The sequence below is a fragment of the Syngnathoides biaculeatus genome, chromosome 11, assembly GCF_019802595.1.
Source record: "Syngnathoides biaculeatus isolate LvHL_M chromosome 11, ASM1980259v1, whole genome shotgun sequence".
Taxonomy (NCBI): Eukaryota; Metazoa; Chordata; class Actinopteri; order Syngnathiformes; family Syngnathidae; genus Syngnathoides; species Syngnathoides biaculeatus.
Window position 1 is genome coordinate 18,341,294 of NC_084650.1, and position 22,401 is coordinate 18,363,694.

General features: G+C 43.3%; 1 long non-coding RNA gene across 2 annotated transcripts; it reads right to left on the bottom strand.

Annotated features, from left to right (window-relative positions):
- Nucleotides 1-4,832: 4,832 nt before the first annotated feature.
- Nucleotides 4,833-11,227, bottom strand: LOC133509193 (uncharacterized). 2 transcript variants are annotated; one of them, XR_009797260.1, is made up of 5 exons: nucleotides 11,117-11,227; nucleotides 9,276-9,401; nucleotides 8,986-9,177; nucleotides 5,165-5,209; nucleotides 4,833-4,966 (listed from the first exon to the last, which is right to left on the bottom strand). It is a non-coding gene; the product is annotated as an uncharacterized LOC133509193 (long non-coding RNA). The 2 variants fall into 2 exon arrangements; XR_009797259.1 differs by having other exon boundaries at nucleotides 11,100-11,177.
- Between the last annotated feature and the right edge of the window lie 11,174 nt (nucleotides 11,228-22,401).

Genomic DNA, 22,401 nt, shown 5'->3' on the forward strand with positions numbered 1-22,401 from the left:
TAAAACAGTGACACTTTTTATCTTTTTTTTTTTTTTTTCATAATGGGCACTCTACAGTACTATTGCTCTTCTCCCTTGACTCCCCATGTTTTGTTATCAATAACGCTAAGGGTGATATTTGACTCGGTATCGGTAAGGATCCAACTGTTGGTCTCCAGCGGCCGCTGTGGCCTTTCACTGGCGACCGCTTGGCTTACGCCCACCCTCCGAAGAGAGCGCAGCCGATCGATCGCCGAGAAACCACGCGGCTGCCATGCGGCTAATGAGGAGCCCGGACGGACGGACGGCCGATCGCCGCTGGCAGGATGTTGACCAATCCCGGAAGGTTCACATTTGAACACATGAGGGACAGGAAGTGGAAGCGTGGGGGGAAGTGGTGGGGGGGTGGGGGTGGGGGGGGGACACACTTACATCTGCATTTTATCTGACAAACAAACGTGTGAAAACTCAGCAACGCTTGACGATTTTGTTTTTCTCGCGAGGGGAAAACTCATTTCCGGTTTATTTTGGTTCCTGACTTCACGTCTGTGTTGCAAGTGCAAAATTTTCATATCCACAAACGCTTTTAGATTCCACTTTCCTGTCAATCAATGAATTCTTTTCATAGGACAGTTGCTTCACATCTGTGTTGCATGGAGTCAAATATGAACTGCGATTCCGGCTCATTGGACTCCAGTCCACAATTATTTTTCGCTGTTAACTTATCGGCTGCTAACTATTTTTCAGACTTCATATTTACAGCCCTTTTAGAGAATTTTGACTGATATTTCAAGTCCCACAGAATATTGTGTTCGGTGTTAATATAAGCGCCCAAATTACAAAAAATAAACAACAAATAAAATAAAAAAAGTTACAAAACGTTTGTCCTGCTTTTTCCATTTTCAATGAATCACTTGTAGAATGTTTGTTTATCCAAAATATAGTCCAACCTCAGTTCTCGAACGAATCCGTTTTCGAACGAAAATTTCAAGATTTTCTTGCGTCTGTTTTCGAATGAAAATCAGTACTCGAACGGCCACGACAAAACCTGGAAATAACAGAACGTGCGGCCAGACCAGCTGACCCACAACGCGCACTGTTGTGAATTCCCACCTGTCGTAAAAAAAAAAAAAATAATAATAATAATAATAATAATAATAATAAATAACAGAACCCACGTGCGAGTTGATTCGGTTTTCGAACAATTCGGTTTTCGAACCGCCTTCTAGAACGGATTGTGGTCGAGAACCGAGGCTCTACAGTACTTCCTTTTTTGACCAAAAAGTGAACAAAACGAGGTTTTTGTGAAAAGGAACAAGTCGAGCGTTTAGCAGTCAACTCATCTGACTTTGACGCTAATAATGAATTTTTTCATCTTGTGATTCCACAAACTATAAATATGACAATAACAGGAATGGAAAAGAGATTTTGGTGCCAAAACTATCTTTTTTTATATATAATTGCAAAAGTTGTGTCATTTTTCTTATAATTTAACTCCCTACTTAAAAAAAAATATTTTTTTCATCATATACATATAGACATATGATGTTGGAGTTCCAATAGCCTAAACTTGTCCAAATCGCAACAGGTTGACATTTCTCTCCATCATAAGCGCCATGAAACCTGAGATTTGTCGCCGAGTCTTTACTTTCTTCTCAAAACCTGTTCTGATCTTAAATCCAACTTCTACGCCAAAATATTGAAAACCTACTTGGCAAACTTATACATTGATGACTGTAAACATTTGGATTCCACTTGACAAATAGATGCGAATAAGTTAACCATCCATCCATTTTCTTAGTCGCCTATCCTCACAAGGGTCACGGGAGTGCCGGAGTCTATCCCAGCTGTCAACGGGCAGGAGGCGGGGTACACCTTGAACTGGATGCCAGCCAATCGCAGGGCACATCGAGGCAAAGAGCCGCACCCACAATTACACCTAGGGGCAATTTAGAGTTGCATGTTTTTTGGATGTGGGAGGAAACCAGAATGCCCGGAAAAAACCCACACAGGCACGGGGGAAAACATGCAAACCCCACACAGGAGGGTCTGGGATTGAAACAGAGACTTCAGAACTGTGAGGCAAACGCATTACCAGCTGAGCTACCGTGCCGCCGCTGGCAATAACAGGATTGAAAAAGCGCTTTTGGTGGCAAAATGATCTTTTTTCTAATATAAGTGCAAAATTTTTTTTCATTTTTTTCTTATGGTCACAACACAATTGTTTAATCCCCCTACTTCAAAAAATATTTTTTTCCTCATATATATATATATATATATATATATATATGATGTTTGTGTTCCAAGTGCCTAAACTTGTCCAAATCCCAGCAGGTTGGCATTTCTCTCCATCATATTGGGCATGAAACCCGAGATTTGTCACCAAGTCTTTATTTTCTTCTTAAAACCTGTTCTGAGCTTAAATCCAACTTCTACGCCAAAATATTAAAAAACCTGATGCCTGTAAACGTTTGGATTCTGCTTGATAAATAGACGCAATTGAGTTAATCATCTATCCATCCATTTTCTTCGCCGCTTATCCTCACAAGGGTCACAGGAGAGCTGGAGTCTATCCCAGCTGTCAGCGGGCAGGAGGCGGGGTACACCTTGAACCGGATGCCGGCGAATCGCAGGGCACATCGAGGCAAACTGCCGCACCCACAATCCCACCTTGGGGCAATTTAGAGTGTCCAATGAATGTTGCATGTTTTTGGGATGTGGGAGGAAACCGGAATGCCCGGAGAAAAACCCACGCAGGCAGTACGCGGTCGTACATATGAGGTACGGCTCGCGTGTGGCGTGACATCGGCAGTTCTTTGTTGGCTGTCAAGCACTTATTTGCAATTTATCTATTTGGGATCCAGTTGAGGGACGCGCTGAACGACGACACGGGCGAGCTGCTACTCCAGCCCACTGCGCTCCGCTCCCGCCTGTGCTCCTGTTAAACACGCTGACCTTTTCCACAGAAGAGAAGCTTCCGGCGGAGTGCCGACTCCCCCGGCCGCTTCTCATCTTTTACACGTTTAACCCCGCGGGGCCCTTCCCCCCCGCCCCACCGCCTCTTCTGTAAGAGTTCACCTTTCCGCCGAGGAAAGTGGGAGGCGACGGCGCGGGTCGGTAATGGGGGTTGCCGCGTCCGCATAAATGTCAGCTCCTTGCCGTGCTCCGCCACGACCGACTGGAGGACGTCGAGGAACTGATACGCTCACCGTGATGTCATCAACACGTGGGAGACGCACACATTTTTCATTTTGGCCTTTAAAATGTGGAATTCCGACAAATGTGGCATACTTTATTTGGGAATGTGAACATTTCTTCCCATGGGAGGTAAATACGTCTCAAAATTTGGGAATTTTGGCTTGAAAACATGGAATTTGGAATAAGTGGGAATTTGATGAACGTGTCGTTCTGAACAAACTGAACACTTTGGAATAGTTTAAATTGGAAAAAAAATTTGGAACGTTTGAATGTAAAAATTAATTTTCAATGTCACGAATGTGCAGAATAATTTAAATTTGGGGTGGTTCAAATTGGTTGGGAAATATGGAATTTTTTTCCCGATTTTGGAATCTTAATTTGAAAATATTAACTTCTTTAAACATAAAATACAATTCTTGTGATGTCCTAAATAAACTGGAGTTCACTAGTCTGCTAGCCTAATGCTAACAAAACTATTCATCTTTGTTGTGTTGTAACCCTATAAGTAACGGTATCTGAACACAAACGGTGAAGCAACACATTCAGACAGCTATGACAGAACCCCTGGACATAAATTCTGGAAAGAATGAACGTTACTGCAGTTCACTGACAAACCGTGACCGTCTTCATGTATGTCTGTGAAATTCTGCCGCCACATGGCCGAGGTGCGCATACCACAAAAAGCAGCACAACGTTCATTGAAATTAAGCAAAAAAATTTAAAAATGCATCAAAAAGTGATGGATTCTTTACACTCTGTTGAATTATGCCATACATTTTAGAGTCATATTACGTAATGCTTTTTTTGGTCATTAATTCATTTCCAATATGTCATGAATGAGCAGAATAATTTAAATTTGGGATAGTTATAGATAATTATGGAAGTAAACGATACATATATTAAATTGTTCTTGATTTTGGAATTTTAGACTAGGTTCATATAAAATATAATTCTTAAGATTTCCTGAAGAAACTGGAGTTCACTAGTCTGCTAGCCTAATGCTCATGCACACCACAAGATGCCATATACGGGCTAACAAAATGATTCATTTTTGTGCTGTTGTAACCCTTTAAGTAACAGCATCTGAACACAAACGGTGAAGCAACACATTCAGACAGATATGACAAACCTCCTGGGCATAGATTCTGCAAAGAGTGAACGTTATTTCAGTTCAGTGAGAAACTGTGACTGTCTTCATGTCTGCCACAAGGAGCAGCACAATGTCCATTGAAATTCAGCAAAAAAAAAAAAAGTACAAATGTGGCAAAAAGTGATAAATTCTTTATATTCTGTTTAATGCCACAACTATATGTTTTCATACATTTTAGATTCATATTACAGAGTGCTTTTGTTGTCATTTAAAAACACATTAAGACATTTTTTTATTTCGTTTTGGAGGAGAGCAGGAACGGATTAATGGCATTTCCTCTCATTTCATTGAGCTCACAGAACAAGTGAAACTCATCTTCATTCGTCTGAATTGAAATTAATGATCCTGTCAATTCATTTGAATTCTAGCGCGGGGCGAGCGGCCGCCATCTGATCTTTTCCGTCCGTCCCTCCTCCTCCTTCTCTCTGTTTTTCCGGCACTCCATCATCCCCCCCCCCCCCCCTTCCTCCCCAGAGGCGTGTGCTGATCCCGCTCACCGTCTTTAGACTCCTCGCTGAGCTGATTGGAGCCGGTCGCCGGCGCGGCGATGAGCGCGCTCAGCTGTCGGTTGCAGTGCATCGCGGGGCTCGTAGAAGACTGCCTCCGGGTCATGTGATCATTGCGGACTACGCCAACGTCCTTTGGGACTCACAGGCAACAATCGGTCAACAAAACAATTTTACTTATGGGTACCTTCCAGCTGTGCGTGTGTGTGCCTTAAGTTCACGCTACACAATAAATCCAATATAGATATACTATTTAAAAAAATGACATATAAACACAGAGTGAAATAAACATAGATGACAAATGAAGTGGATAAATTAACCTGCGACTTACCTTCAGGTTTTATTCAGCATTAAAGGCAATAACAAGCCTCCCGGTCTGCTCGGCCACACCCGGACAAGATTGGCATAATTAAAAAAAAAAGTAAAAATAAGAATAATTAATAAATAGTCAGGTGTTCAAAATAAATGCACACCACTGGTAAATAAGCCACGATGTAGCCCAAAAGAATGTGTTGAAACTAGTAATATAATGCATGCTTTTATTTTTAATGTCTAACTGTGGTGCAAATGTGGTTTGTGTCTCTTTTTATGTATGTATTGCATGCATATATTAGTGTGAAAAAGTGAATTTGCATGTGTGTGTATTTTTGTGTGCATGTGTGTCTGTGTATGTGCATATATGCTTGTGAAAATATCTGCACATGCACGTGTGTGTGTGTTCGTCCATACGCATGAGTCTGTGTGTGTACCTGTGGAGTAATGTACATTATGCGTGAATGTATTTGTTTTCTGTGTAGGTATGTGAAAGTGTGTTTATGCATGTGTGTGGTGTGTGTGTGTGTGTGTGGTTTGCATGTTTTTGTGTTTTCGCTTCACTTCAATGAACTTTGTGCAGCTCTTACTGAGGTGTGCACTTTGGACACAATAAGACAGATATGTTGTACTTTACATGTCGATGACATCACTCATTAGTGCGGCTTTGGGATTAGCTCTGCTAAGCAAAAGATAAAGTAAATATACCTTTGAGAAGTTCTGTCTACATGTTTTGATTCACCATTTGTGTTTAAAGAGCTATTGCTCGTAGCATTATCACAACGCCACGGAGATGCTGTTTGCTAGCCAGTCTATGGCGTTTCCGATTAAGCTAGTGAACTTAAAGGGGAAATCCAGAGCTCTGCATGATCAGTGTATCTAATAGGTCATGTAATATGTGACCTATTTTGACAATGTGATGTTAAATCATAGTCTTTTGAGAAGATTTTTTAATCGACAATTACAAATTTTCAGGGAGGGTGCCATTTTCGCGAGTCACATGTGACGTGTAGCGTGCAGTTCCAAACGCTCAACGAGATGGGAAACCACTTATCCCCAGCACTGATTTCTCGGATTTATCCTCATCTGATGAAGAAGTAGCAGTATCGGTTGATCAGGAAGACGGAGGAATACTTTCATACAGATTTGAACCTGTGGCTGTAATTAATGTTGAATATTCGGATGGTTCTTCTGGCGGAATGATGCGGAATGTGACTACTCGGATCCCTACGCGCGACATAAGTACATTTAAAAAAAAAAAAAAAAAAAAAAAAAAAAAAAAAAAGGCCCCCGGGAGCTCCGGCCCAGCAGCCACGGATGGTTCTTCGGACGGGAATGACGCGGAGTCTGACAAGCGAGCCCCTGCAGCGGGCCTTTAGCCTAGCTATGGCGACCGGGGCTAACGGCCTCCGCCGCCGCCGAAGCTCGGCTAAAGGTGTCATGACCAGAACTCCAGTGTGGACCCGGTAAGCAGGAAGGCAGTTAAAAGAAGGTCTTTATTCGTTTCAAGGTCATAAGCCGGTAGGTCAGTCAGAGAGAGCAGCAGTATCAAGGACGTTAAGCTTACTGGGTTGGTCGGAGGACAGGCAGAGGTCGCTACACCGGGATTCAGGATCAGGAACAAGGACGTGCTGGAACGAGGCATGGATGGCAACGATCTGGCAAAGGCAGACCGTCCGCTGGATCCTATAAGTACTGGTGTGCGCCTCTTAATCAACGCAGGTGTATAAGGGACCTTCACAGCGATGGCTGGGACCAAAAGGACCATGACAAAAGGCCTCCGCCGCCACCGAAGCTCGGCTAACGGCCTCCACGGGGCCCGAAGCTCGTCTCGCGGCCCGCCGCCGGAGCTTGCTTGTCAGATTCCGCGTCATTCCAGTCCGAAGAACCATCCATGGCTGCCGGCCCGGAGCTCGGGGGGCTTTGTTTACGCACTTGCGTTCCGCACGTAGGCCTCCGAGTAGTCAGACTCCGCATCATTCCGCCTGAAGAACCATCCAAATATTTACAGCCACAGGTTCCAAGTATTCCTCTGTCTTCTCGATCAGCCGATACTGCTATTTCTTACGCCCACATAGATCATGTGACTCGCAAAAATAGCAGCTCCCCTGAAAATTCATAATTTGTTGAAAGATAAAAATCTTCTCAAAACACTATTAAATGAGAGAGGAATTAAAATCACATTGTCAAAATAGAGTACATATTACATGACTTATTGGATACATGGTTCATGCAAACCACTGGATTTCCCCTTTAAAGTCCTTCTCGTTAAAAGATATTTTTCATAAAACATTTTTTAAATGATCACAAATAAGTACATGGGAGCCTCTATCCCGTCGTGGGCAGGAAGTGGCCACCTCAGCCGCCGCATCCTCGCTCCGGGCTGCTAATGGCTTCTCCAAAAAAAAAAGTTGCGGTATAATTGGAGGCGAGATTGACAAACGGGTGTCAGGCGTCAAGCCTGCCCGGACGTCGAGGCGAGCGCCACTGACAATAATTCAAATAAATCAGCCGCCAGGCCCTGGCAGCGCTCCCTCCAACATGGCAGCCGCCAACAACGAGAGGAAGGAGGCGACGCGTCAGCTTCGACAACGTTATTAGCGACAAAAAGCTGCCAGCTCGCCTCCGCGGGAAACAACGGCCGTCGTTATGTGCCTCGCATCAAGGAAGTGACTGGGACACGGGCACCCTGACCATTCTGTGCATTTGCAAATTGGGACGAGGAGGATGATGATGAGCATGATGATGATGATGATGATCCGCTTCCTCAGAGTGATGTGTATGGCTTTATTTAATTATTGATGACATCACTTCCTCTATACGAAGCACTGTCTTCTGCACTATATACATCTTCTTATCTTTTAATATCACAAATGCCCTTCGGTACAATTCAGATTTCAAACCCCCTTTGTATTTTTTCAAAAACTGTATTCATTGCATTAATTACAAAAATAAATAATTCATTCATGAGAATTATATGTAATTATGTTTTTAAACAAATCTAGTGCATATTACTTTTTTTAAATAATCACAAATACTTTGGTTGGTAATTTTTTAAAAATTATTTGTAACAAGTACGAATAAGCGGTATGGAAATTTATGTATGGATATTTGTAAAGATTAAACAAAAATAATAATTCATCTATCCATCCCTCCATTTTCTGAGCCGCTTATCCTCACTGGCGTTACGGGAGCACTGGAGCCTATCCCAGCTATCATTGGGCAAGAGGCGGGGTACACCCTGAACAGGTTGCCATTCAATTGCAGGGCACAATAATAATAAGAAGCCATTCATAATTATAAAACTATTATAATAATAATAGTTATTAAAAATTTTATAAAGTTTATTTTAAAAATGTAAACAAATAATATATACTTTTGTAATTTGATAAATACTGTATATTTCAAATCTCTATTAAAACATTACGAATAAAAATATATAGATTTGTAATTTAAGAATATTTATTTAAAAAGGATTAATTCATTATCAAGAATTTAAAAATGCATTATTATTAATTAAATGTTATTTAATTGTATTTTAGTATTTAACAAAAGCCGTGGAATTGTTTATTTTTCATTTGTAATAAATATATTTTTTAAAAATTCTGTATAATTTATTTAAAAATTACAATCTAAACACCAACCATCCAAAATATTAAGTAATTTAAAAATATTTTAGATCCATCCATCCATTTTCTTCACCGCTTATCCTCACAAGGGTCACGGGAGTGCCGGAGCCTGTCCCAGCTGCCAACAGACAGTAGACTGGGTACACCCTGAACTGGTTGCCAGCCAAATGCAGGGCAAACATCAAAGCATTAATTATATTTTTCCTCTGACCTTTTTTTTTTTTAGGTGACACTCGTCAGCCGACGCAGGAAATGATGTCATCTCATCGGCCGCGCAGGTCGTCAGCAAAAGGAAGCAGCTGATTGGCTCCAATGGGAGCGGAGCATATGAGGACGCTGACACTTCATTCAGATGTACGTATGTTGTTTTGATGTCATCACGTGACTTTGTTGATTTGTTTTCCTTTTGCAAGCAGTGAAAATATGCGGGTGGGAAAAAACATGTTTGCGTGTTTGAAGCGCTTTCTTTTATTGTCTTGCATATGAAGGTCAGACTCTAACCTTTGCACGAGGGCGCCGTGCGAGCGCGCGCGTGTCGTGACATTTCTTCATCGTCTCGTCGGAAAGCAATCCACTTTGAGGACATTTCAGGTGGAGTGTTTTCGAAGAGTTGATCGCCATGCCGACCTTCTCGGTCGTGCCGGCGAACGGGGAAAAGAAAAGGAAACGGAAAATGAGCGAAAAACGTCCGTTGTGCGCTCGCACGGCTTTTGAAATTGGTTATTTTCCTCCTGGTTGTGATTCTGTCGACGGTCAAACGAATTACCTTTTTTGAATCAGTCGTCCCCACAGTTGCGTTGTTAAAAAAAATAAAATAAAATCAGACCCCGAAGCCGCTTTGACTTGGCAACGTGAAATTTGGTTGGCATGTCTATCATGAATAAAGTCTCAAGAAGCCATACTCGAAAAACGGGAGAATTCTAACAATTTTGATTGGAAATGACACTCGAAGCCAATTCCAAGGCTCTTTTCCGCCATTAGTAAGCAGACAAAACGCTCTCAAGAATTGCTGATGTAAAACAAACAGGAAGTGTGCCATTTTGTTTTTAAGTGGCCATTTTAGGCTTAAGTAATCGACATGAAATCTGTCAAGGGTGTTTCGCATGAGCGGAACCAAAACACGACTCAAGAGGCCAAAAGACACGGGAAGTCTGCCATTTTGGTTTGAAGTGGCAATATCAGCCGCTGCATGGAGCCAATATGACTTCCATGCATCCATTTTCTTTGCCGCTTAGCCTCACAAGGGTCGCTGGAATGCCGGAGCCTATCCCAGCTATCTTCGAGGTACACCCTGAACTGGTTTCCAGCCGATCGCAGGGAATATAGAGACAAACAGCCGCACTCACAATCACACCTAGGGGCAATTTAGAGTGTCCAAGTGATGTTGCATGTTTTTGGGATGTGGGAGGAGCGCCTGGAGAAAACCCACGCAGGCACGGGGAGGACATTTGCCATTGAAAATACGCTGTGGCCCCTACCATGGGAGACGAACACGGCCCTTCTGACACGGAAGCTCTTCTCAAAAGAGAACATCTCACCACCGAGTGAAGTGACCGGGGCAATATCACCCTATCATTTTGAGCCATATTGAGATGATATGCGGATCATTTCTAACTAACAACAGACTCCCAGAAAGTACGTATGAGCCAGCCTGGCCGAAGCCGCGTTCGCCGAAGCCGGGTACATCGACACATTTAGCACCCCTGACTAGCGTACACAGATCTTTTGTTACATTCTGAGATGATTATACCCCCCCAACCTATTTTTTTTTTAGTAGCTATATACACACCTATCATTTAGAACCTATGAAGCTCTCATCCTTTACACCTGTACAATCCATTTTTCATGACGAATTGGGTCTTTTTGAAAAGTATGAAGAGTGAATCCATCCTCCCGAGTGTTTGAGCAATATCCAGCAATACAACGAGCCGGCATTTTTGGCTAACACGAAGGAACAAAGAACTACCTTCCAGCAGGTAAAACTAGTCGAAACATACGAGACTGTCTGAGTTGGCGTCCGCTACTAACGTCACTTCCTGCTTCTTCCCAAAAACAAATCCGTCGGGAGGATTTTTATGGCGGGCGTGACAATAAGCCGTATACGGCAAAATTATGTTGATTCTGGCTGCCTTTTTTCATTAATAATGTACTAAAAATTATGCATTTCATGACAGTGGAGCTTTAAGGCTACTTTATACAGCCGCGGCTAACAAGGCCCGCATTGCATCACATGACCACCTCTACATAGCTTGCGCGTAGCTTGCCGCGCACATGTTAAAAAAAAAAAAACGTTGCTGTGCATGTAAAGGCCGTTTAGTTACATACCGTGATGATGTACTCACTGTTCCTCCCGGCTCCACATACCACCTACGCAGCAAGTGAAAACAGCTATCGGAAACGTCCAAAATGTGCTGAGGAAACTCCACCCCGCGGCGTCCTAGCCGGTAACAGCCATAGCGACACCTCTGCCTTGGAGAAGAACTGCAACACATTTTCAAAATTGAGTGCGTGGGCTACGCTCGAGTATCGAGCTCGTGCACGTGACGTCACCATTTTCACAGCGCTATATTGCCGGTCAAACAGAGCCGCTCGACATTGTGGGAGGGTTGTCACAAAAGATGAGTCAGATATTCAAAGAGATCATTCTATGTAATACCGTCTGAAAAGACCAGAAAATATGGATGGATTTCGGCAATTAAACATGATGGATGGTGCCCGACCAAAATACACACATGCCTGTGTAGCGATCGCCTCATTTAAGGTAGGAATTATTCTTCTCAATCCCCAAGTACCAATAAGTATTTATAATGCTAAAAAAAAAAAAACTGTCTGTAGCAGAGGTTTATGGAGGTTAAGTGTGGCCGGCAATCGCTTCCGTGTACGTTCCGTGGAGACGACTCCATCCTCATTTTTGTTTCAATCATAGTTAATGAATGCGAGCTTGTGTAAAACCAGGGGTCATTTATTTAAATATTGGTATTTGTATTGAATACTATCTGAAAAGATTGATGGGTTCCGGCAAAGGTTAAGGTGTGGCCGAACACACTTCCGCGTTCACGAGCCATCAAAACCGTCACTTTGTGGGATTTATTCCTGATGAGAACAGATCCAGCAATAAAGTATTCGTTGAGACTTTTATATATACGCTTTCAAATTTTTCAATGTAAATCTCAATGACTTACTCACCAGATCTGTGTGTAGATCCAGTTGTCCAAGACAAGCGGAAGAAAATTAACAGTCCGGACTTCGGCATTAAATACGGGTCCGCTCCGCCGAGTTTATCTAATTTTTCCACATACCGTCGATTATTTTCTCCTTCTAAATGTCTGACGGTATCGGACAAGACTCTGGGAGTCGTGCTACAACACATTTCCCTGTCGTCTCCAACCGACTTAGCATTGAGCAATGCTTAGCTTGACCGGCAATATGGCGACGTAAACAAAAGTCACGTGATTTTATGACGTAGGTGCACGAGCTCTACAAAGGCAAACTAGACTCGCAGTGACGTCATCTATCCTTGGCCCTGAATTATTATTTTTGTTTTGTAATTCCGCCCCCAAGTCAATTTGATATAGAAGCATAAAACCTGGGAGACATGTCGACAATAAGAACTCAAAAAAAATGAAAATCTCAAGAAGCCATGCCTGAAGAGACACAGTAAGTCTGCCATGTTGGTTGAAGGCCCAATTTAGGTTATTTCCAGGCTACATCCGAAAACTGTTGTCAAAAAGATTTTGTCTGATTGCTTCCAAAATTTGAACGCTCGCATTGCATTACATGACCACCTCTACATAGCTTGCGCATAGCTTGCCGCGCACATGTCAAAAAAAAACATTGCTGTGCATGTAAAGGCCGTTTAGTCACGTGCCTCAAAAGACGAGGCAAAACTGTGAAATGTTTTGAGTTTTTGGCTACAGCGCGTGGGCAGCAACTTCCTCCAAACGCCGTTCAAACATATCAAGTCGTCCGTCTGGTGCGCCTCCCGGTTTCCACTTGAACCTCTATTGATTTATTCTCGTACTTTAAACTATTTTCATATTTTTAATTAGCGCTGTGCAAAAATAAAGCCCTGACGTGTTTGCTCTTCGCTATCTGCCTCCGGCAGCCGCCGCCGCCGTCGTCGTCACGTTCCCCTTGCTAGCTGGGAGGTGGCGCTGCTGAGCCGAATTTCCCCAAACAAAACCCACAAACATCTGCTTGGGACCCCACACTCTCACGCAATTTACTTTTTGTTGGTTATCCAATGGGGACGGGACGAGACGGCGGGTTGGGGGCACATTGGCGGCCATGTTGTTGTTGTTGTTGTGGCTGGGGAGGGCGTGGAGACATTCCAACACACACAGACACACACACAGACTGTAGGGAGTAAATGAGCCGCCGTTGCCGTGGAAACAGTGGAGTCCCTCAACATTCAGAGAGCCTTCAGAGGAAAAAAGAAGTGTCTCATATTTCATTTGTGTGTGTTACTCTTTCACTCACATACATTGTGTGTGTGTGTGTGTGTTGTTGTTGTTGTGTGTCTGTGTGTGTGTGTGTGTGTGTGTGTGTGTGTGTGTGTGTGTGCACGCAGCAGAGGCCCATCACAAAGATCACAAAGAGCAGCTCTCATCCCTGAGAATCTCATTTCACGGCCTGGCTTAGCATCACCACGGCCGTGTGTCGTTGTAGTGTGTGTGTGTGTGTGTGTGTGTTGTGTGTGCGTGCATGCATTTTTCTGCACACGCGCAAGCGAGTGTCCGCACGTTGGGATTATTACCAATAAGATGAGAGATGCCCTCAACGCACCATCGAGATGTCCGAGTGAAGGCTCTTCATCCGGAATGAAGAGTTTTGTTGTTGGCGCCGTTTTTGATCTGGCGGTGAGAGCAAAGTTGGGACAAAAGTATTGGGATGAGCAGCGGAAATCAAAATACATACGTGGACAATACATGAAGGGGAAAAAATATTAGTAGGAGGAGGATTTGGAACACGTGAAGTGAAAAGGGCATGTGTACAAAAGTGGTCATACACACAGGATGTTAAAAAAAATGTAGGCAGAAGGAATGCGACACACAGGAAGTGAAAAATGGAAACATAAGTACTGGGACACAAAAGCAGTGAATAGAAAATGTTGACAAAAGAACAGCAAAGCCTCGATTCTCGAATTTTCCCGTTTTCGAACGAAAATCGAGATGTTTTTCCTTCTGTTTTCGAACGGAAATCGGTACCCGAACGCCCCCGACAAAACCCTGAAATAACATATTGCGTGCGGCCAGACCAGCTGACCCACGACGCGCTTTGTTATTGATAATTCCCACACCGCCGGAAAAAAAAAAAACGGAAATAACATAATGCGTGCAGCGCAAGCAGCTGAGCCATTCACAACGCGTTTTGGTATTGTCAATTCAAAAGCCCCACGAAAAACAACCTTGAAATGACAACCAGCGCACTTTTGTTATTCTGTGTAATGCAGCCTCTGTACACAGACGTGTCCCGGCAGTGACTGTTGTTTTTCTTTTGATCAAGGATTACGGTATTAACCCCCAATCGTGGTTCCAAAGAAGGCAAGTTGCTTGTTTAAAGTTATTCTGCACTTTTGTTAAAAAAAAAAAAAAGTTTACAAGGCTGAGGGCCAAGTCGCTACAGAAACGGCAATGCACTCCTAGATGAGCATACTCTACTAGTAAAGCATTGTAAGCAAAAAATAAATATTTTTCTTAAATTATTTTTTATGTAAAGCATTTAAACTATACATGTATTTCTACTATGCAGTTTATTTTCGGGAAAAGCTGAAAAAATGCTTTAAGAAGCCCAATTTTTTAGGCTTGGAACGCATTATTTCTTTTCCCATTCATTGTAATGGGAAACATTGATTCGGTTTTCAAACAAATCACTTCTCGAACAATTTTCTGGAACGGATTGTGTAATGACAAAGTATAATGTAAACACTATCACTTGCCATATTTGTGAGATCAAAAATTCAAAACTCAATTCTCATGATGTTTTGCGCTCGTGGATGTAGACTCGATTTTTTTTTTTTTTTTTTTAGTGGTACACACGCCTGACTTTGGTGCGGACACCGTGGGATCGATTCCCGCTCGGCGATGGTGTCGATACCTGCCCTGTTACTGACTGGCGACCAGTTCAGGGTGTAGGCTCCGCCTCTCCTGTGACCCTTATGAGGATAAGCGGCTTGGATAACGGATGGACAGGTGTTTAAACGGTAAATGGAATGCATACAGATCTTCTGATCTCCACAGTGACAGTTCCCAACGCTCTTTTAAGACGCTCACATTCACCCTTTCATACAAAATGCCAGGCGCCGCTAGGCCCATCTTAAACAATCCAGAATTTTGTATCTTGCCCAAAACGCATCGACAGCAGGCGTTTGGCGCTGGGACTCGAACCGTCGACCCGCTCTCGTGACTGATCCACAGCCGCTCTAGTATTAGCCTTAAGGAGTCAATTTCTTTATTTAATGAACGGCTGGCGTGCAAGTGCAGCCTCACGCCGTCAGGGAAAAATCACACAAAATCTGCTTTTATTGTGCTGATCATGGAAAACATGTCACGTGTGACTGTGCGTGTGCATGTGTGTGTGTGTGCGCGTTTGTGTAGCAGATGGACGCTGACAGCACAAAGTGTGATCCGCGGCAGATGAAACAGCTTCCAGCATCATTTCTCGTCTTTGCTCATTTTGTACATTTTCATGCTTCTCTCTTTCTTTATTTATTTCGGGATGGTCTTCCGCCTGCAGCTGTTTGCATGCAAACTATATCGCATAAACTATGTTCATAAAGTATGGTCATAAACTTTGTTCTTCAATGAGATTATTTGAGGGGGAAAAAAAAACGCATTCCGAAGCGCACGTCAGTCGATTGCGCGAGTGGGGTGTGTGTGCATTTGTTATTATCATATTTATCATCATTCTAATATTTATTGTGGTGTGACGCAACAATGTCGTTAAATGGTTTTAATGTTTAAAGACCGACGGCGCGGTGCGCAACGCTTCGTCAGAGGGAGGCAGAGATTCGGTGGAGTGCAGACTTCTAACCGAGGCCAAATTAGTTAGTGGGAGAGAAACATGATCGCGGATCAGCAGAAGATAAGGGAGGGATAGGTGGATGGATGGATGGATGGATGGATGGATGGATGGATGGATGGATGGAGTTAAAACTGATGGATGATAGACTGATGGACTGATGAAGAAAAGGAATGGATGGATGTACAGTATAAACAGATGAATGGATGGCTGGATGGATGATGGAGGGATGGATAGATGAATTGATGAATGAAGGAGTGGATGGATGTACAGTCCAAACAGATGAACGGTTGGCCGAATGGTTAAATTGGGATATGTAGTGATGGATGGATGGAGTTAAGACTGATGGATTGATGAAGAAAAGGAATGGATGGATGGATGGATGGATGGATGGATGGATGGATGTACAGTCCAAACAGATGAATGGATGGCTGAATGGTTAAATTGGGTTATGTAGTGATGGATGGATGGATGGATGGATGGATGGATGGATGGATGGATGGATGGATGGATGGATGGATGGATGGAGGAGTGCATAGATGTAGAGTATAAACAGATGAATCGATGGCAGGATGGATAATGGAGGGATGGATGGATTGATGAATGAAGGAGTGGATGGATGTACAGTCCAAACAGATGAATGGATGGCTGAATGGTTAAATTGGGTTATATAGTGATGGATGGATGGATGGATGGATGGATGGATGGATGGATGGATGGATGGATGGATGGATGGATGGATGATAGACTGATGGATTGATGAATAAAGGAATGGATGGATGTATAGCATAAACAGATTAATGGATGGGTGGATGGTTAAATTAATGGGTGGATGAATGGATGATGTAGTGATGGATGGATGGATGGATGGATGGATGGATGGATGGATGGATGGATGGATGGATGGATGGATGGATGGATGGATGGATGGATGGATGGATGGATGAAGGAGTGGATTGATGTACAGTACAACTAGATGAATTGATGGCTGGAGGTTAAATTAATGGGTGGAAGAATGGATGATGGATGGATGGATGGATGGATGGATTGGATGGATGGATGGATGGATGGATGGATGGATGGATGGATGGAGGAGTGCATAGATGTAGAGTATAAACAGATGAATTGATGGCAGGATGGATAATGGAGGGATGGAGGATGGATGGATGGATGAAGGAGTGGATGGATGTACAGTCCAAACAGATGAATGGATGGCTGAATGGTTAAATTGGGTTATGTATCCAATGATGGATGGATGGATGGATGGATGGATGGATGATAGACTGATGGATTGATGAATAAAGGAATGGATGGATGTATAGCATAAACAGATTAATGGATGGGTGGATGGTTAAATTAATGGGTGGATGAATGGATGATGTAGTGATGGATGGATGGATGGATGGTGGATGGATGGATGGATGGATGGATGGATGGATGGATGGATCGATGGATGGATGGATGGATGGATGGATGATGGATGGATGGATGGATGAAGGAGTGGATGGATGTACAGTACAACTAGATGAATTGATGGCTGGAAGGTTAAATTAATGGGTGGAAGAATGGATGGATGGATGGATGGATGGATGGATGGATGGATGGATGGATGATGGATGGATGGATGGATGGATGGATGGAGGATGGATGGATGGAAGTAGAGTATAAACAGATGAATTGATGGCAGGATGGATAATGGAGGGATGGATGGATGGATTGATGAATGAAGGAGTGGATGGATGTACAGTCCAAACAGATGAATGGATGGCTGAATGGTTAAATTGGGTTATGTATCCAATGATGGATGGATGGATGGATGGATGGATGGATGATAGAATGATGGATTGATTAATAAAGGAATGGATGGATGTATAGCATAAACAGATAATGGATGGGTGGATGGTTAAATTAATGGGTGGATGAATGGATGGATGGAGGATGGATGGATGGATGGATGATAGAATGATGGATTGATTATAAAGGAATGGATGGATGTATAGCATAACAGATTAATGGATGGGTGGATGGTTAAATTAATGGGTGGATGAATGGATGGATGGATGGATGGATGGATGGAGATGGATGGATGGATGGATGATGGATGGATGGATGGATGGATGGATGGATGGATGGATGAAGGAGTGGATGGATGTACAGTACAAGCAGATGAATGGATGGCTGGATGGTTAAATTAATGGATGGATGATATTAAGACATTGATGGATGATGGATTGATGAATGAAATATGGGATGATAAAAAAACAGATGAAGGGATGGCTGGATGGTTAAATTTATGGATGGATGAATGGATGGTGTTAAGACTGATGAATGATAGACTGGTGGATTGATGAATGAAGGAATGGATGGATGTACAGTTCTTCTTCTTCTTCTTCTTTTCCTTTCGGCTTGTCCCGTTAGGGGTCGCCACAGCGTGTCATCTTTTGCCATCTTAGCCTATCTCCTGCATCTTCCTCTCTAACCCAACTGCCCTCATGTCTTCCCTCACCACATCCATAAACCTTCTCTTTGGTCTTCCTCTCGCTCTTTTGCCTGGGAGCTCCATCCTCAGCACCCTTCCACCAATATACTCACTCTCTCGCCTCTGAGCATGTCCAAACCATCGAAGTCTGCTCTCTCGAATCTTGTCTCCAAAACATCCAGCTTTGGCTGTCCTAGAGGGACAGGGCTGTCCCTCTAATGAGCTCATTTCTAATCCTATCCAACCTGGTCACTCCGAGCGAGAACCTCAACATCTTCATTTCTGCCACCTCCAGTTCAGCTTCCTGTTGTTTCTTCAGTGCCACCGTCTCTAATCCGTACATCATGGCCGGCCTCACCACTGTTTTGTAAACTTTGCCCTTCATCCTAGCAGACACTCTTCTGTCACATAACACACCAGACACCTTTCGCCAGCTGTTCCAACCTGCTTGGACCCGTTTCTTCACTTCCTGACCACACTCTCCATTGCTCTGTACTGTTGACCCCAAGTATTTGAAGTCGTCCACCCTCGCTATCTCTTCTCCCTGTAGCCTCACTCTTCCCCCTCTACTTTTCTCATTCACGCACAGATATTCTGTTTTGCTTCGGCTAATCTTCATTCCTCTCCTTTCCAGTGCATGTCTCCATCTTTCTAATTGTTCCTCTGCATGCTCCCTGCTTTCACTGCATATCACAATATCATCTGCGCACATCATGGTCCGAGGGGATTCCAGTCTAACCTCATCTGTCAGCCTATCCATTACCACTGCAAACAGGAAGGGGCTCAGAGCTGATCCCTGATGCAGTCCCACCTCCATCTTAAATTCCTCTGTCACACCTAAGGCACACCTCACCATTGTTCTGCTGCCATCATACATGTCCTGTACTATTTTAACATACTTCTCTGCCACACCAGACCTACGCATGCAGTACCACAGTTCCTCTCTTGGTACTCTGTCATAGGCTTTCTCTAGATCCACAAAGACACAATGTAGCTCCTTCTGACCTTCTCTATACTTTTCCACGAGCATCCTCAAGGCAAATAATGCATCTGTGGTACTCTTTCTTGGCATGAAACAATGCTGTTGCTCACAGATACTTACTTCTGTCCTGTGTCTAGCCTCCACTACTCTTTCCCATAACTTCATTGTGTGGCTCATCAACTTTATTCCTCTATAGTTCCCACAGCTCTGAACATCCCCTTTGTTCTTAAAAATGGGAACTAGAACACTTTTCCTCCATTCTTCAGGCATCTTTTCGCCCGCTAGTATTCTGTTGAATAAGTTGATCAAAAACTCCACAGCCATCTCTCCAAATTGCTTCCATACCTCTACCGGTATGTCATCAGGACCAACTGCCTTTCCATTTTTCATCCTTTGTAATGCCTTTCTGACTTCCCCCTTAGTCATCATTTCCACTTCCTGGTCCTTCACTCTTGCCTCTTCAACTCTTCCTTCTCTCTCATTTTCTTCATTCATCAACTTCTCAAAGTATTCTTTCCATCTATTTAGCACACTACCGACACACGTCAACACATTTCCATCTCTATCCTTAATCACCCTAACCTGCTGCACATCCTTCCCATCTCTATCCCTCTGTCCGGCCAACCTGTAGAGATCCTTTTCTTTTTTTGGACTTTTTTGTGTCCAACCTGGTGTACATGTCTTCATATGCCTCTTGTTTAGCCTTCGCCACCTCTACCTTTGCCCTACGTCGCACCTCGATGTACTCCTTTCGCCTCTCCTCAGTCCTCTCAGTATCCCACTTCTTCTTCGCTAATCTCTTTCCTTGTATGACTCCTTGTATTTTGGGGTTCCACCACCAAGTCTCCTTCTCCCCTTTCCTACCAAAAGACACACCAAGTACTCTCCTGCCTGTCTCTCTGATTACCTTGGCTGTCGTTGTCCAGTCTTCCGGGAGCTTCTGCTGTCCATCATGAGCCTGTCTTACCTCTTTCCGAAAGGCCGCACAACATTCTTCCTTTCTCAGCTTCCACCACATGGTTCTCTGCTCTGCCTTTGTCTTCTTAATCTTCCTACCGACCACCAGAATCATCCTACACACCACCATCCTATGCTGTCGAGCTACACTCTCCCCTACCACTACTTTACAGTCAGTAACCTCCTTCAGATGTCATCGTCTGCACAAAATATAATCTACCTGCGTGCTTCTACCTCCGCTCTTGTAGGTCACTATATGTTCCTCCCTCTTCTGGAAATAAGTGTTCACTACAGCCATCTCCATCCTTTTTGCAAAGTCCACCACCATCTGTCCCTCAAAGTTCCTTTCCTTGATGCCGTACTTACCCATCACTTCTTCATCGCCCCTGTTTCCTTTACCAATATGTCCATTACAATCTGCACCAATCACAACTCTCTCGCTGTCTGGGATGCTCAGAACTACTTCATCTAGTTCCTTCCAGAATTTCTCTTTCAACTTTAGGTCACATCCTACCTGTGGGGCATAGCCGCTAACCACCCTCAATTTCAAATTTTAGTCTCATCACTCGATCTGATACTCTTTTCACCTCCAAGACATTCTTAGCCAGCTCTTCCTTTAAAATAAACCCTACTCCATTTCTCTTCCCATCTACTCCGTGGTAGAATAATTTAAACCCTGCTCCCAAACTTCTAGCCTTACTACCTTTCCACCTGCTCTCTTGGATGCACAGAATATCAACCTTTCTCCTAATCATCATGTCTACCAACTCCTGAGCTTTTCCTGTCAAAGTCCCAACATTCAAAGTCCCTACACTCAGTTGTAGGCTCTGTGCATTCCTCTTTTTCTTCTGACGATGGATCCGCTTTCCTCCTCTTCTTTGTCTTCGACCCACAGTAGCTGAATTTCCACCGACGCCCTGCAGGTCAGCAGTGCCGGGGGCGGGCGTTGTTAACCCGGGCCACGACCGATCCAGTATGGGATTCTTTAGATGAACGCTCATATTTGTTTGGCACAGTTTTTACGCCGGATGCCCTTCCTGACGCAACCCTCTGCATTTATCCCGGCTTGGGACCGGCCTACAGATTGCACTGGTCTGTGTCCCCATAGGGCTGCATTGGATGGATGTACAGTATAAACAGATTAATGTGGATGGCTGAATGGTTATATTGATGGGTGGATGGATGGATGGATGGATGGATGGATGGATGGATGGATGGATGGATGGATGGATGGATGGATGGATGGATGGATGGATGATGGATGGATGGATGGATGGTGTTAAGACTGATGGATTGATGAATGAAGGAATGAATGGATGTACAGTACAGATTAATAGATGACAGACTTGTTAAATTAATGGATGAATGAATGGATTATAGATAGATAGATAGATAGATAGATAGATAGATAGAAGATAGATAGATAGATAGATAGATAGATAGATAGATAGATAGATAGATAGATAGATAGATAGATAGATAGATAGATAGATAGATAGATAGATAGATAGATAGATAGATAGATAGATAGATGTACAGTATAAACAGGTAATGGATGGCTGGATGGTTAAATGGATGGATGGATGGATGGATGGAGGATGGATGGATGGATGGATGGATGGATGGATGGATGGATGGATGGATGGATGGACTGATCATAAAATGATGGGTGACGAATAGATGTATTTTCTGGTCCAAATCCTCCTGGTTTCCCCTTTACCAATTTCGCTTTGTTCACTTGCCACAAACTGTACGTATAAAGATTGTCTCACCAATATATTGACTGATCAGTGCGTTACGTACAAATCATTTTGTCCGCGATTGCGTCTTACTCTTGCCCATCTAAATGGGTTTGTTTTATTTCGTGTATCTCAGTAGAGGACAGTATCTTTTTTTTTTTCTTTCTCCTCGTGCGAATTTCCGTCAACCCTTCCTGAACCCGTCCATCTGCTCCTTCCTGTTGATGACAACGAGGAGGACGCCGCCGCCGATCCGATTGTTTAACATCACAAAGAAACAACACAAAAGCACACGACGCAAGCGCACAACGCGTGGAATGAAAAAGTTTCCTCTGGAAGAGAAAAAAAAAAAGTTTGTCGCTCTTTGTGTGAATCTCGAAAAACAAAACAAAAAGCTGTTGTTGTTGTTTTTTTTTTTTTTTAAATATGTTATTTACAACACAAACACAC